Genomic DNA, 14,529 nt, shown 5'->3' on the forward strand with positions numbered 1-14,529 from the left:
ATGTGGTATAACACTTAGTAAATGGTTGTTTATTAAATAGCTACATTTATTTTGACTTGTTTTTACTCTCTGTATTTATGAACACAATGTTGATTATTCAGTATCATTGCTAATATTCATCTAAAACTTAGATCTCTAGAGCATAGTTAGAAAAATCTATCACATATTACTTTGAACCCAAGAAATTAATAGCTATGTTCTTTAGCATATTCTTACTGTCTTACTTAACCTTCCTCTTAGTTTTTTTCCCCTCTGAGTTCTAATATGTTTTATCTATTAGAATGTAAACTTCTTTCTTTTTAAATTTTTTTTTTGAAGTTTATTTTTGACAGAGAGAGAGAGAGAGCGCACGCGAATGTGAGCTTGGGAGGGGCAGAGAGAGAGGGAGACACAGAATCTGAAGCATGCTCCAGGCTCTGGGCTGTCAGCACAGAGCCTGACACAGGGCTTGAACTCATGATCCATGAGATCATGACCTGGGCAAAGTCGGACACTTAACCGACTGAGCCACCCGGGTGTCCCTAGAATATAAACTTGTTAAACATTTTTTTAATGTTTATTTATTTTTGAGAGAGAGACATAGAGTACAGGTGGGGGAGGGGCAGAGAGAGAGAGTGAGACACAGAATCTGAAGCAGGCTCCAGGCTCTGAGTTGTCAGCACAGAACTCCACACGGGGCTCAAACCCACAAACCATGAGATCATGACCTGAGCAGAAGTTGGATGCCTAACCAGTTGAGCCATCCAGGCACCCCTAGAATGTAAACTTCTTGAAGGCAGATTCTATGGCATATTTTATCTCTATTTCATCACATCATTCATAACATATAGATTAAACATGTTTGTCTTCTGTCACGTTTGTAATTAATGTCAGTACTTTGAGGAAGAGATAAAAAGAAATCACTGTTGACATTTTTCCATGAAAATGATGACAATATATGACAAATTATCTAGTAAATTGCACAATTATAATTTGTTGAGTCCATTTGCTTGTAATCCTGTATGTGGTCTCAGAATCAAAACAGAGAGTATTTGTATAATCGGAACAAATAGTGCCTGGTACATTATGGAATATTTTTCCACTAAGCCAGAAGGTACTAAAATCTTTCTTAGGTATGCACAGAGTGATTGAATTGTGTTGTTTTCAGGGTAAACCTAGCTGGGTGCTGTTTGTTGAGGATAGGAGAGCAACTTTTCACCACTAATGTCATAGTCTTGTCTCATTCTTTATTACTGCTTTCACTATCCACAGTTGCCTTTAGTGTCATTCTAGACTATACTAAGAGCTTTGTTAGGTAATGGGGCTGTTTAAGGTACAGGTGTGAGGGGAGTGGGGCAAACTAAAGGAGGGAGAATGGCAGAAATGGTTTCAAAACTATTTATACACCAAATAGATCTCATTAGAGTGGATTGCATCTGCACTACTTTGTTATACTTCTAGGAAGAAAAGAAGGCTACAGCCTGTAATAATAGAAAAGTGTTGAATATTGGCTTTCATATAGGAGTTGAACCATCAGATGAAATTCTGTGGCCCCTAAATATTCTGATTACAATACAGATGGAATTCTTCCACTGTAACTTAATTTTTGTAAATGAAGTGTTTGTTCGATTGCACTCAGTGAAACTTCTATAGTAGATTTGGAAGGCTACATCACCATGAATATTTCTCTACCTTGGAACTGGATAAAATCCTCAAGACTATATTGGTCTCAGTGTATGAATATTTTTATGTGATTCAGTCATTAAGAAATTGACCCATTAAAATTGTTTGTCTTTTTTTTCTTTTAGCAGTTTTTTTTTAGTTTACTTATTTTGAGAGAGTGTGTGTGTAAGCAGGGGATGGTGGAGAGAGAAGGACAGAGAGAGTCCCAAGTAGGCTCTGCACCATTGTACTGTCAGTGTAGATCCTGATGCGGGGCTCGAACCCAGGAACCATGAGATCATGACCTGAGCCATAATCAAGAGTTGGATGCTTAACTGATTGAGCCACCCAGGTGCCCCAAAATTATTTGTTTTTAAGTGTGTTACAACTGCACTTGGGTCTGGTATACTTCTATAGGTAATACAACCTTGAAGAGATAAACATGTTTCAGGACAATGAATCTAATAAATATAACATAGGGCTCCTTTTGATGCTTTGGGATGCAGAGTTCTAAATATATGTGTCAAGTCCATCTGATCCAATGTATCATTCAGGGCCCTTGTTTCTCTATTGATCCTGTGCCTAGATGATTTGTCCATTGTTGTAACTGGAGTATTAAGGTCCCCTGCAGTTACCACATTCTTATCAATAAGGTTGCTTATGTTTGTGATTAATTGTTTTATATATTTGGGGGCTCCCATATTTGACGCATAGACATTTATAATTGTTAGCTCTTCCTGATGGTTAGACCCTGTAATTATTATATAATGCCCTTCTTCATCTCTTGTTATAGCCTTTAATTTAAAGTCTAGTTTGTCTGATAGAAGTATGGCTACTCCAGCTTTCTTTTGACTTCCAGTAGCATGATAGATAGTTCTCCATCCCCACACTTTCAATCTGAAAGGTGTCCTCAGGTCTAAAATGAGTCTCTTGTAGACAGTAAATAGATGGGTCTTGTTTTTTTTTTTATCCATTCTGATACCCTGTGTCTTTTGGTTGGAACATTTAGTCCATTTACATTCAGTGTTATTGAAAGATATGGGTTTACAGTCATTGTGATGTCTGTAGGTTTCATGCTTGTAGTGATGTCTCTGGTACTTTGTGGTCCTTGCAAGATTTCACTCACAGAATCCCCTGTAGGATCTCTTGTAGGGCTGGTTTAGTGGTGATGGATTCCTTCAGTTTTTGTTTGTTTGGGAAGACCTTTATCTCTCCTTCTATTCTGAATATCAGACTTGCTGGATAAAGGTTTCTCAGCTGCATATTTTTTCTGTTCATCACATTGAAGATTTCCTGCCATTCCTTTCTGGCCTGCCGAGTTTCAGTAGATAGGTCTGCCACTAGTCTTATGGGTCTCCCTTTATATGTTAGAACATGTTTATCCCTACCTGCTTTCAGAATTTTCTCTTTATCCTTGTATTTTGCCAGTTTCACTATGATATGTCGTGCAGAAGATCGATTCAAGGTACATCTGAAAGGAGTTCTCTGTGCCTCTTGGATTTCAATGCCTTTTTCCTTCCCCAGATCAGGGAAGTTCTCAGCTATGATTTGTTCAAGTACACCTTCAGCCCCTTTCTCTCTCTCTTCCTCTTCTGGAATTCCTGTTATATGGATATTGTTCCATTTGATTGCATCACTTAGTTCTCTAATTCTCCCCTCATACTCCTGGATTTTTTTTTTATCTCTCTTTTTCTCAGCTTCCTCTTTTTCCATAATTTTATCTTCTAATTCATCCATTCTCTCCTCTGCCTCTTCAATGTGAGCTGTGGTCGCCTCCATTTTATTTTGCACCTCATTTGTAGCATTTGTAGCTCCTCATGACTATTTCTTAGTCCCTTGATCTCTGTAGCAATAGATTCTTTGCTGTCCTCTATACTTTTTTCAAGTGCAGCGATTAATTTTATGACTATTATTCTAAATTCTTGTTCTGTTATATTGCTTAAATCATTTTTGATAAATTCATTAGCTGTTGCTACTTCCTGGAGTTTCTTTTGAGGAGGATTCTTCCGTTTCATCATTTTGGATAGTCCCTGGGGTGGCGCCAAGGTGCAGGGCACTTCCCCTGTGCTGTCTACAGTAACTTGTGTTGGTGGGCGGGCCGCATTCAGACCTGATGTCTGTCCCCAGCCCGCTGCTGGGGCCACAGTCAAGACTGGTGTGTACCTTATCTTCCCCTCTCCCAGGGCTAGGACTCACTGTGGAGTGGTGTGGCCCCTGTCTGGGCTACTTGCACACTGCCAGGCTTGTGGTGCTGCTTTGATGGGATCTGGCATATTAGCTGGGGTGGATTCGCAAGGTGCATAGTGGTGGGAGGGGCAGGCTTAGCTTGCTTTGCTGTGGGTGGTCCCCTGTGGGAGGGGCCCTGCAGCACCAGGAGGGAGGCAGACCCCTCGGAGGGATGGATCCACAGAAGCACAGATTTGGGTGTTTGCATGGTGCAAGCAAGTTGGGTGACGGGAACTGGTTCCCTTTGGGATTTTGGCTGGGGGATGGGAAAGGGAGATGGCACTTGCCAGTGTCTTTGTTTCCCGCTGAGCTGAGCTCTGTCTTCCTGGGCTCAACACCTGTCCCTCCCCGTGTCCTCTCGCCCTCCTGCTCTCTGAGCAGAGCTGTTGATTTATTACATTTCAGATGTTAAGTTCCACTGGCTGTCAGAACTCACGGAGTCCAGTCCCTCTGCTTTTGCAAGTCAGACTTGTGGGCTCTGTCTTTCCGGGTGGGCTGCCCTCCATCACCCCGGCTCCCTCCCGCCGGTCTGTGCAGCATGTACTACCTCTCCGCCCTTCCTACCCTCTTCTGTGGGCCTCTTGTCTATGCTTGGCTCCAGAGAGTCTGTTCTAGGGCTCCTTTTGAAATGAGGTATATAGTAGAAAGCTGCAAATAATAGTGGTTTAAGTTAGGTAGAACTTATTTCTTATCCACCTGAAAGAAACTCAGAAGTAGGGATTCCAGGGCATGTATAGGAGGTAGCTTTATAGTGATAAAAGCCCAAGATTTCATTTATATTTCTTTTCTACCATCCCTAACCTGTCATTTTTATTCTCCTTTGAGAATAAAATGTCTCATAGTTCAAGATGCTGTGCCAGACAGCAGAAAGGAGAAAAGGAAGAGTTAAACAGAGTATTATCTACTAGCCAAATCAGCTTCTCTTAAGAGCCTTCCAGAAAGTCTTATGTTTATGTCTAACTGGCCAGAATTTAGTCATATGGCCATACTCAGCATATATTATATTGCCATTCTCAGCAGAGAAATGAAGATTAAAAAAAAGAAAACTATGCACGTTGCTACCCACATAAAAGTGGGATTCTGTAGCTAAGAATAAAGATGGGAAAGAATGCTGAGCAGATAACTAGCAATTTTAGTATTCTGATGGTTTAACTATAGTGTTTCAACAATTCTGATATCTGTAATTAGACATTAACAATATGCCAATTTTTGTTCTTAGTAATTCTTAGTAATAAATACTTAATAATAAATTTCTTAATAAAATTACTGTTTAAATTATTTAAATCAAATATTTACAATTAAATTTTCAATAAAATAACATATAAATGCCAGTATATTTGGCTTTTTCTTTCATTTTTCACAGGAAGAAACCGAGGTACCATTTAATCAGAGTAAAGTGACATTTTCATAATCATTAAATTAGAGAGTGGGAGTGCCTGGGATCTCTTGAATGGTAGTTTTCCATTTTGTGTCATAATCTTGAAAATGTTAAAATATGAAAAGATAAATGAAGTAGAAACAGATTTTAGAAATTTTATGTATGGTGATGTGCATTTTAGGTTTTTCATTTCATTTGAGGATATTTTGTAGGTCTATAAAGCTTAGATGATGGTATATAAAGATTTGAATTATAATTTTTCTAATATTGTTCCAATCTCTTGGCTGTGTTTCTCCTTTCATTTCGTATTAGTTGTCTAGGTGTGCCATTTTTCATGTGTCCTGACCCAGAAGCAAACTGGCTAGCTATATTCTGTACCACCCCATATTGAGGTTTTCATAGATAGCCCAGAGAAGGATGCATTCTTCTAATTTATTGAGATTATCATTTATTGACTTATTATGGAGTGTATTAAATCCTGAAAATTTTAGCAAAAGCAGTAGTGGGAGAAAATGTTTCAAGGTTTGTTTCTGGTTCTGTTTTTTGTTTGTTTGTTTGTTTGTTTTTTGCTATAGCTTTTTGCCTTGTAGAATATTCTCTTCTTAATTGGTGCTTGTCAATATACATGTATACTTACAACTCTAACTGGATCTGTCGGCCTTTTTCCATCCATCAGTAGAAGTCTCTACCATCATTTGAATGTATGCTGGGAATGTCTTCTACAGATCTTTCTGTATTTAGACTGAGAATGTTGGATTCTATCATGTTTTTACTTATATTTGAGGAATCAATGTACAGAAGTTAAAAAAAAAGTGCTTTGGAGTCAGGGAGATTGAATTTTCATATTGACTATTCTTTTTGTGTGCTCTTTTCAGTTTTATGGTGAGGATAAGAATTTTATGTCTAAGAGATAATGTAAATATATATACACAATAATATACGTAAAAACATATGATGTATAGCCAGACTTCAATAAATTTAACTAAGTGAATAAGTTTTTGAAATTTCAACTTTTTTTTTAAATTCATTAAAAATGATTGCTTCTGCCCAACTCTTCTGTATTGAACCTGTAGCTTAATTTTGGAAAATTTTTCTTCTTCAAAGTAGTGAGTCTTTCAATTCTTAAAAATGGTATATATCTCCATTTATTTAATTTTTCTCAGTAATATTTTGTTTGCAGTTTATTATGCATATTCTGCACATCTTTTGTCAAATTTATTCTTAGATATTTCATATTTTCATGATTTTGTAAATGGTGTTTAAAAATTTAATTTCTGATTAATTGATAATATACAGCAATCAACTTGATTTTTGTTCATTGATATATCCTGCAGCCTTGCTGCATTCATGATTTCTAGTGGTGTTCTTGTAAATTCCATAATTTTTCCACATAGAGAATCATGTCATCTATAAATAAAGACACTTTTGATTCTTCTTTTCCAATCAGAAAGCTTCAAAAATCTTGTCTTGGGGGTGCCTGGGTGGCTCAGTCAGTTGAGCATTTAACTCTTGATTTTGGCTCAGGTCATGATCCCAGGGTCTTGGGCTTGAGCCTCGTGTTGGGCTCTGCACTGAGTGCAGAGCCTACTTGAGATTCTCTCTCCCTCCCCCCCCTCCCCTGCTTGTTCTTTCTCTCTTTCTCTCTCTCAGAAAAGAAAAAAAATCTTGCCTCATTTTTCTGGTTCACATCTCCCGTACAGTATTGAGTAGAATTGGTGAGTTCAGACATCCTTATTTTGTTTCTGATGTCATTGAAAAGACATACTGTTAAGTATGATGTTAGCTGTAGGTTTTTGGTACATTCCCTCTATCATACTGAGGCTTCTGTTCCTACTTTGTTGATAATTTTATCAATAATGCATTTGATTTTTTTCTAATTCTTTTCCTGTATATATTGAGATGATCATATGTTTTTTTCTGTTTTAGTTGCCTAATAGGTTTGGTTGACATGTGAATGTTAAACCGATGTTGCATTCTTGATATAAAACTCCATTTGGCCATTCTGCTTTACTCTTTTTCTACATTGTTGGATTAGATTTGTTTGGGTTTTCTTATATTTGTTTAGAATGTTTGCATGTATGTTCATGAGAGATATTGGTCTGTAGTTTTTCTTTTTTTTCTTATATTCATCTGGTTTTAGTATGAAAGTAATAAAATTCTTGTAGAGTTGATGTCATCTTATCCTTATATTTGGTAGAATGTTAACAGCCATGTGAGAGTGGTTTTATTTATGGGTAGTTTTTTTTTAATGTTTATTTATTTCTTGAGAGAGAGCAAGTGAGCATGAGTGGGGAAGGGGCAGAGAGAGAGGGAGACACAGAATCTGAAGCAGGCACCAGGCTCTGAGCTGTCAGCACAGAGACTGATGCAGGGCTGGAACCCATGAACCACGAGATCATTACCTGAGCCTAAGTCCAATGCTTAACCAACTGAACTACCAGGCGCCTCTATGGATAGGCTTTTATCTTCAAATTCAATTTCTTTATTACATATAAGGCTAATCATGTTATTTTACTTTTCTTACATGAGCTTCAGTAGTTTTTATCTTTCAATTAGTTCTTTCACCTAATTTGTCAATTTATTGAAATAAAGTTGTTTATAATGTTCACTTACGAACCTGTAAATATCTCCAAAATCTATAGTGATTTTACTTCTCATTCCTGAGATTGGTAAATTCTGTCTTTTCTTTACTGATCACTGTGTCTAGAAGGTTATATATTTAGTTGCTTTTCTTAAAAAACTAGTATTGTTATTATTTTATTTTTCTATTTTGTTTGCTTCTGACCTTTAACTTTTCACTGTGTTATTTTTGTCATGTCTTTTTTATAGTATACATCTATAACTTAACATAGTCTACCTTCAAGTGATCAAGCTACTTCACATATGGTAAAGAACTTGTCATTTGTAATTCCATTTTATCTTTCCTGACCTTTGTGTTGTTGTTATGAAGTATTTTTATGTATAAACCCCACAATATATTACTATTTTTGAATAGGTTTAAATAATATGAAAAAAGTTTGTATATTTATTCATGTCATTACTTTCCCAGTGCTTTTCATTTCTTTGTGTAGATCCCAATTTCCATCTGATACCATTTTCTTCCTGCTTTAATCTTAAACATTTCTCATAGTGAAGGTCTGTTGATGATTAATTCTTTCAGTTTTTGCATGTCTTAAAAAGCTCTTTATTTCACTTTAGTTTTATTTTTTTAACAGCTTAATGAAGTGTAATATACATTCTATGAAATTCATTCATTTACTTTGGTTTTTCATATTTTTCCACTGGGTGACGATTCTAATCATTTTTTTTCTTTCAGTACTTTAAAAGTATTGTTCCACTCTCTTCTGTATTGCATTGTTTCTGACAATAAATATGCTATGTTTATATTTGTTTCTATGTGAGTAGTGTTTCCTTTTTTTCTGGCTCTTTTAGGATTTTTTTCTTTACCAGTTATTTTGAGAAGTTTGATTATACAGTAATAAGTGTCTTACCGTAATTCACATTTCTTCATCTTGGCATTTGTTGATCTCCTTGGGTATGTGGGCTTATTGTTTTTATCAAATTTGGAAAATATTTGGTCATTATTTCTTCAATTTTTTTTCTGTCTTAACTGTCTTCCCAATGTCTTCTTTCTGTTGGGACTCTAATAACATGCATTTTAGATTGCTTGAAGTCATCCTACAGTTCACTGATAATGTGATTTTTTCAGTCCTTGTTTTTCTTGGTTTTTGATTTTGGATAATGTCTATTGCTATGTCTCATATTTACCAATCTTTTCTTCTACATGGTCCAATCTGAATCTGCTTTTAATTTTATTCGATTTAATTATTATATCATGGATTGTAGATTTTGTTTTTAGAAGTGTGATTTTGAACTTTTGGATCTCTTTTCCACGTCTTTAATGCATGCAGTATTTTCTTTAACTTCTGGAACATACGGAATATAGTTTAAATTACTTTAATGTCCTTATCTATTATCTTATTTATTATCTATTTTAAATGTGGGTCAGCTTCAACTGATTGATTTTTTTCTTCATAATGGGTAGCCTTTTCTGCTTTTGTACATGCTAGATAAGTTTTGATAGTGAGAATTTTAATGTATTGGGTTTTAGGTGTCTTTTATACAGACATTCTCCCCCCCCCCCAATATTGTTGAGGTATAATTGACATAAAACATTGTGTTAGTTTTGGGGGACTTGATGATTTTATATATGTATATATTGTGAAATGATTCCTACAATAAGTTAGTTAACATCTATCACCTCATAAATTAAAATTTTTTTCTTGTGTAAGAAGTTTTAAGATCTATACTTACCAAATTTCATATATTTTAAGATCTACTCTCTTTTTAAATTTCAAATATTTGATGCAGTATTATTAACTTTAGTCACCATGCTGTACATTACATCTACAGAATTGATTTTATAACTGGAGATTTGACCAGTTTCGATCTCATTCTCCTATTTTGCCCATCCTGTACCCAGCCTTTGGAAGCTACCAGTCTGTACTTTTTATCTATGAGATTGATGTTTTTGGATTCCTCATATAAGTGAGAATACACAGTGTTTGTCATTGTCTAATTCCCTTAGCATGATGACCTCATGGTCTATCCATATTAAAAATGGCAGGATTTCCTACTTTAATATGGCTGGATAATATTCCATTGTATACATGTACTACATTTTCTTTATTCATCTGTTGATAGCATTTAAGTTGTTTCTGTATCTTGTCTATGGTAAATTACGCTGCAGTGAGTGAACCTTGGAGTGCAGATATCTTTTTGAGATAGTGATTTCATTTCTTTTGCATGTATACCCAGAAGTAGAATTGCTAGATTATATGTTAGTTCTGTTTTTAATTTTTTGAGGAATCTCCATACTGTTTTCCATAGTGGTTGCATCAATTTACAGTCACCCGAAAAAGAGTAATACTAAATCCCTGTCTTATTTATAGTTGTTCCCATCAACAGCGCCCTAGGGTTCCCTTTTCTCCACATCTTTGCCAACATTTATTATCTCTTGTCCTTTTGATAATAGCTATTCTAACATGTGTGAGGTGATATCTGATTAAATTTTGATTTGCATTTCCCTGATGCCTAGTGATGTTGAGTACCTTTTCATTATCTGTAAGGCATTAGTAAGTCTTTGGAAAAATGTCTATTCTGATTCTTTGCCCAATTTGTAATCAGATTGTTTATTTTTCTATTGAGTTGTATGAGTTCTCAGTTTTTTATTAAAATGATTTTTTTTGTTTTCTCAAATTACATTGCATTTAGTGAGTGTTAAGGCATGCAAGTCCATTTTTACTTAAACTAGTTGGTCCTAGGTAGCCAGCTTTCAATTATTGTTATTCAGCAATCTTTTAGTGTAGCATAATAGTCTAGAACATATGTAGTTGATTCAGGTTATTGAGGTTCAAATTCTAGCTTCTCTGCTTACTTCCTATGACACTAGAAAAAATTACTCAATCTCTCTGTTCCCCATTTCTGATAAAATGGAGAGACTAATATTTTCTACTTCATAGGGTCTTTGTGAAGATCAGATGTGTTAGCATATATTAGGCACTTTGAATAATGTTTGGCAGTGATAAGTGCAATAAAATTTTAAATCTTGTCATTGTTATGTTTCATTAATTTCTTTTCAGAGAAATCTTTCTTGTCTATTTAGATACTTTTATTACACCATTCATTACTATATTTGATACTTATCAGTTTGAAGATTTCTTTTCTGGATCATATTTATCTATTTCTGTTTATCCTGTATCCTCTATTAATTATTTGTTTCCCACTACTGAGTGTAAATTCCATGAGAGTAGGTGTCTTGTTCATTTTGTTTTTCATTCTAAACCCTAGCACCTAGACTATTGTCTGGCATAAATAGTTGCTGAATGATTAGTCAGTGCCTAATATATAGCAGGCATCTTCTAGTAGCTTTAATTGGATTTTTCATTTAGTTCTTATTATTTCACATAGAAAGTAAAATATTATTTTATTAAATTTACTATATATTTTTAAGATCTTACTCATTCTATCAAATATAATATCCTTCCAGAAGACCTTAAGCGTGGTTCCATTTAGGGATTCTACTTGTATAACATTTTTTTTCTTTATAGAATTGTTGAATTAATCTTAAGTGGCAAAATTTGTATTAGAGTTAGCCATCTTATGAATTTCTTACTTGACTTAAACCTTCTACTGTGAACCTGTTGTAGATGGATCAGTTCCCATCCACACTTTTATATCACCCTAGTTCTCTTGAATCGAACTTATTTATTCATTTCAGTAGAATCCCTTTGAGGTTGGTATTATTCTCTTTTCACAGAATTAAAATCTGAGGCTTAAGTGATTTGGTATAATGTCATAAAATAGTAAATGGTAGTGCTAGAAGTCTCTTTCAAGTTTGTTGATTCTGACACCAGAGTAGTGTCTGTTGAACCACTTACGTGTCATTTTTGAGATTCTAATGCTTACTAGTAACCTAGAAGAAAATTAAGGTGATGTAAACATGGGCATGGGCACTTGGTCCATTCCCAACAGGTTCACAATATATGTTTAGTCATTATTTGTATTTTATGTGAATATCTGTATCTGTAGAACTATATTGAGGTAATGGCTAGTACATGATTTTCAACTTATGTGGTTTTCATTCTACCTTTCTCAGGTAGAGTCAAGAGGGGGGTCCCAGAGCTGTGTGTTTCTCTCAAGATTTCCACTCCTCTGTCCTCTCAACAGTCACAGAAAGGACTTACTCCTTAGTTTTCCATTCACTTCATTCACAAAAGAACGTCAGCTGACTCCAGGTTATTCTTGTGTGTGTATGTTGTAGCATTACACCTTTTTTTCCAGATTTATTGATATATAACAATGCATAAATTTAAGTTACACAACATGATGATTTGATACAAATATATATTACAAAATAATTACCACAATAGCAAACATCCTTCTTCCAGGCCATCCTTTATAACCCAGAATCTCATCTTCATGTTTCCGTATGATGCCTCCCCACTCCCTCCCTGCCATTCCATCACCTTTTTCTATCTCCCCATATTTCTCTACTATGTCCTCTGGGAGTTCAGAACAATCATCAGCAAAATCTATAATCTCAGTGTCATCTCTGAACTTCCTTTCTACCAGTGTGCTATAATTGAAACCTAGATCTTCCTTGAGAACAATTTGCCCTGCACTCAAAAAGTTGGTTTTCTTTTCCTTATCTTTCATTCATTTCATTGCCATCCAGATAATTGTCTCAGGTCCTCCCCATAAAAATTAGCTTTGAAGCTTACAATATTGGATTACGCTATTTGTCACCTCTTGATCCCACATACTTTTCTACCTGTTGCCTTATTTCTCTGTTCTTCTTTACAGCAAAAACTCCTCAAAAGAATTATCTGTACTTGGTATTTCTGCTTGTCCTCTTATTCTCTCTTGAACTGGCTGCAGTCAAACTTTTACCTCCACCACTTCACTGAAGCTTTACTCAAGTTCATCAATGACCTCCATTTTACCAGTACCATGGTCAGTTTTTCACACTTTTCATCTTACTTGAACTTGGCAGTATTTGGCACAGTTGATTACATCCTCTACCTTTTGAAACACTTTCATCACTTGGCTTCTGGAATATAATTACCTTTTTAATGAAATTAATTTTTTTTTATTTTAGAGAGAGAGAGAGAGCAAGAGCATGTCTGAGGTTGGGGGAGAGAGACAGAAAGAGAGAGAAAGAGAATCTTAAGTAGGCTCTATGCTCAGTGCAAAGCCCATATGGGGCTCAATCCCATGACCCTGGGATCATGACCTTAGCAGAAATCGAGAGTCGGACACTCAACTGACTGAGTCACCCAGGCATCCCTAGAATAGAATTACCTTTTGACTAATGTAACTTATTGGTTGTTCTTTCTTGGTTTCTTTTTTCTTGGTGCCTCCTCATTCTCATGCTTTTTAAAAAGACATGTTTAGTATCCTAGGATTCAGTCCTTGGATATCTTTCCTATCTACTGTTGCCCTGTCTTCTCATTCAGTTTTGTTCCTTTAAGTATCATCTAAATGATGATGACATCCACATTTATACCTCAAGCCTTGACTTCTCTCCTGAATTCTACACTTGTATATATACTTATAATCACTTTCTCCATTTGGATATCCAATAGGCATACCAATCTTATAAACAGAAATAAACTCTTGATTTTCTACCCCTTCAGACCTGTTTCTCAGTAAGTAAAAGCTCTGTTCTTCATGCCACTGAGGCCAGAAACCTTGAAGTCATTCCTGTGTCTCTCACAACCCATGTCAGATTCATTAGCAAATATAAAACTTGATGGTTAGTTGTTCTCCTAGCTACTACTTGCATACTCCTTCAGTAATTTTACAGATAGTATCTAGAGTGATCTTTAAAAAATATGTCGGTTCAGAACCTTCTGATGGCTTCCCATCTGGCTTAGACTAAACCAGAAGTTCTTAAACTGGTCTTTTAAAGCTCTACATCCCCTATCTCCCCCACTGTTACCTGCCTATTCCTGTTCTTCACTATGTTCAAGCCATACTGGTTTGTCTTTACTGAACATGCTGAAAACAATCATACCTCAGCACCTGTTCTTTTGCTATTCTTTCTTCTTGGGACACATTTTCTTCAATTATCTATATGACTCTTGCTTCTTACTTTCTTTAGGTTTTGCTCAAAACTCCTTTCAATGAAGGCTTTCCTGACCACATCATTAAAATAGCAATGTGTATATATATGTATATATATATGTATTGTTCACAAAAATTTATTTAAGACTTACTATATGCCAGACACTTTTAAAATTATAGATACTAACTTAGTTATTCTTCATAAAGACCTTAAGAAGTAGGTACTGTTATCACTACTTTGCAGATGAGCAAATTGAAGCACAGCGTTGTTAAGTATCTTGTCCAAGCTCAAATAACTGGTAATGGCATACCTGGATTTGAACCTAGGCCATCTTCTTCTAATGTGTGTGTGTAACCAGTATGCCCTCACTCTTGGTTAGGATAACATATACACTGGTGTGTGTGTGTGTGTGTGTGTGTGTGTATGCATACATGCGCGTATATATATATATATATATGTACACACACATACACAAATACATATATATATGTACACACACATACACAAATACATACATATATATATATATATATATATATATATATATATATAGTGATTGCCAATGATGAAATTCAATGGTTATTAATAATATAAAAAGTATAAACTTGATTTCATTCTTGCAATACTGGCTATTAGTTAATATTTTATAATAAGC

The 14,529-nt window shown here is 35.3% G+C and overlaps 1 protein-coding gene across 8 annotated transcripts in view; it reads left to right on the plus strand.

The window, feature by feature from the left end:
• Positions 1 to 14,529, plus strand: part of LOC109266906 (BEN domain-containing protein 5) — a 1,451,617-nt gene that overhangs the window by 79,315 nt on the left and 1,357,773 nt on the right. The gene's annotated exons all lie outside the window — the stretch shown is intronic.

Source organism: Panthera pardus, unplaced genomic scaffold, assembly GCF_024362965.1.
Source record: "Panthera pardus isolate Hobbes unplaced genomic scaffold, ASM2436296v1 HiC_scaffold_11, whole genome shotgun sequence".
Taxonomy (NCBI): domain Eukaryota; kingdom Metazoa; phylum Chordata; class Mammalia; order Carnivora; family Felidae; genus Panthera; species Panthera pardus.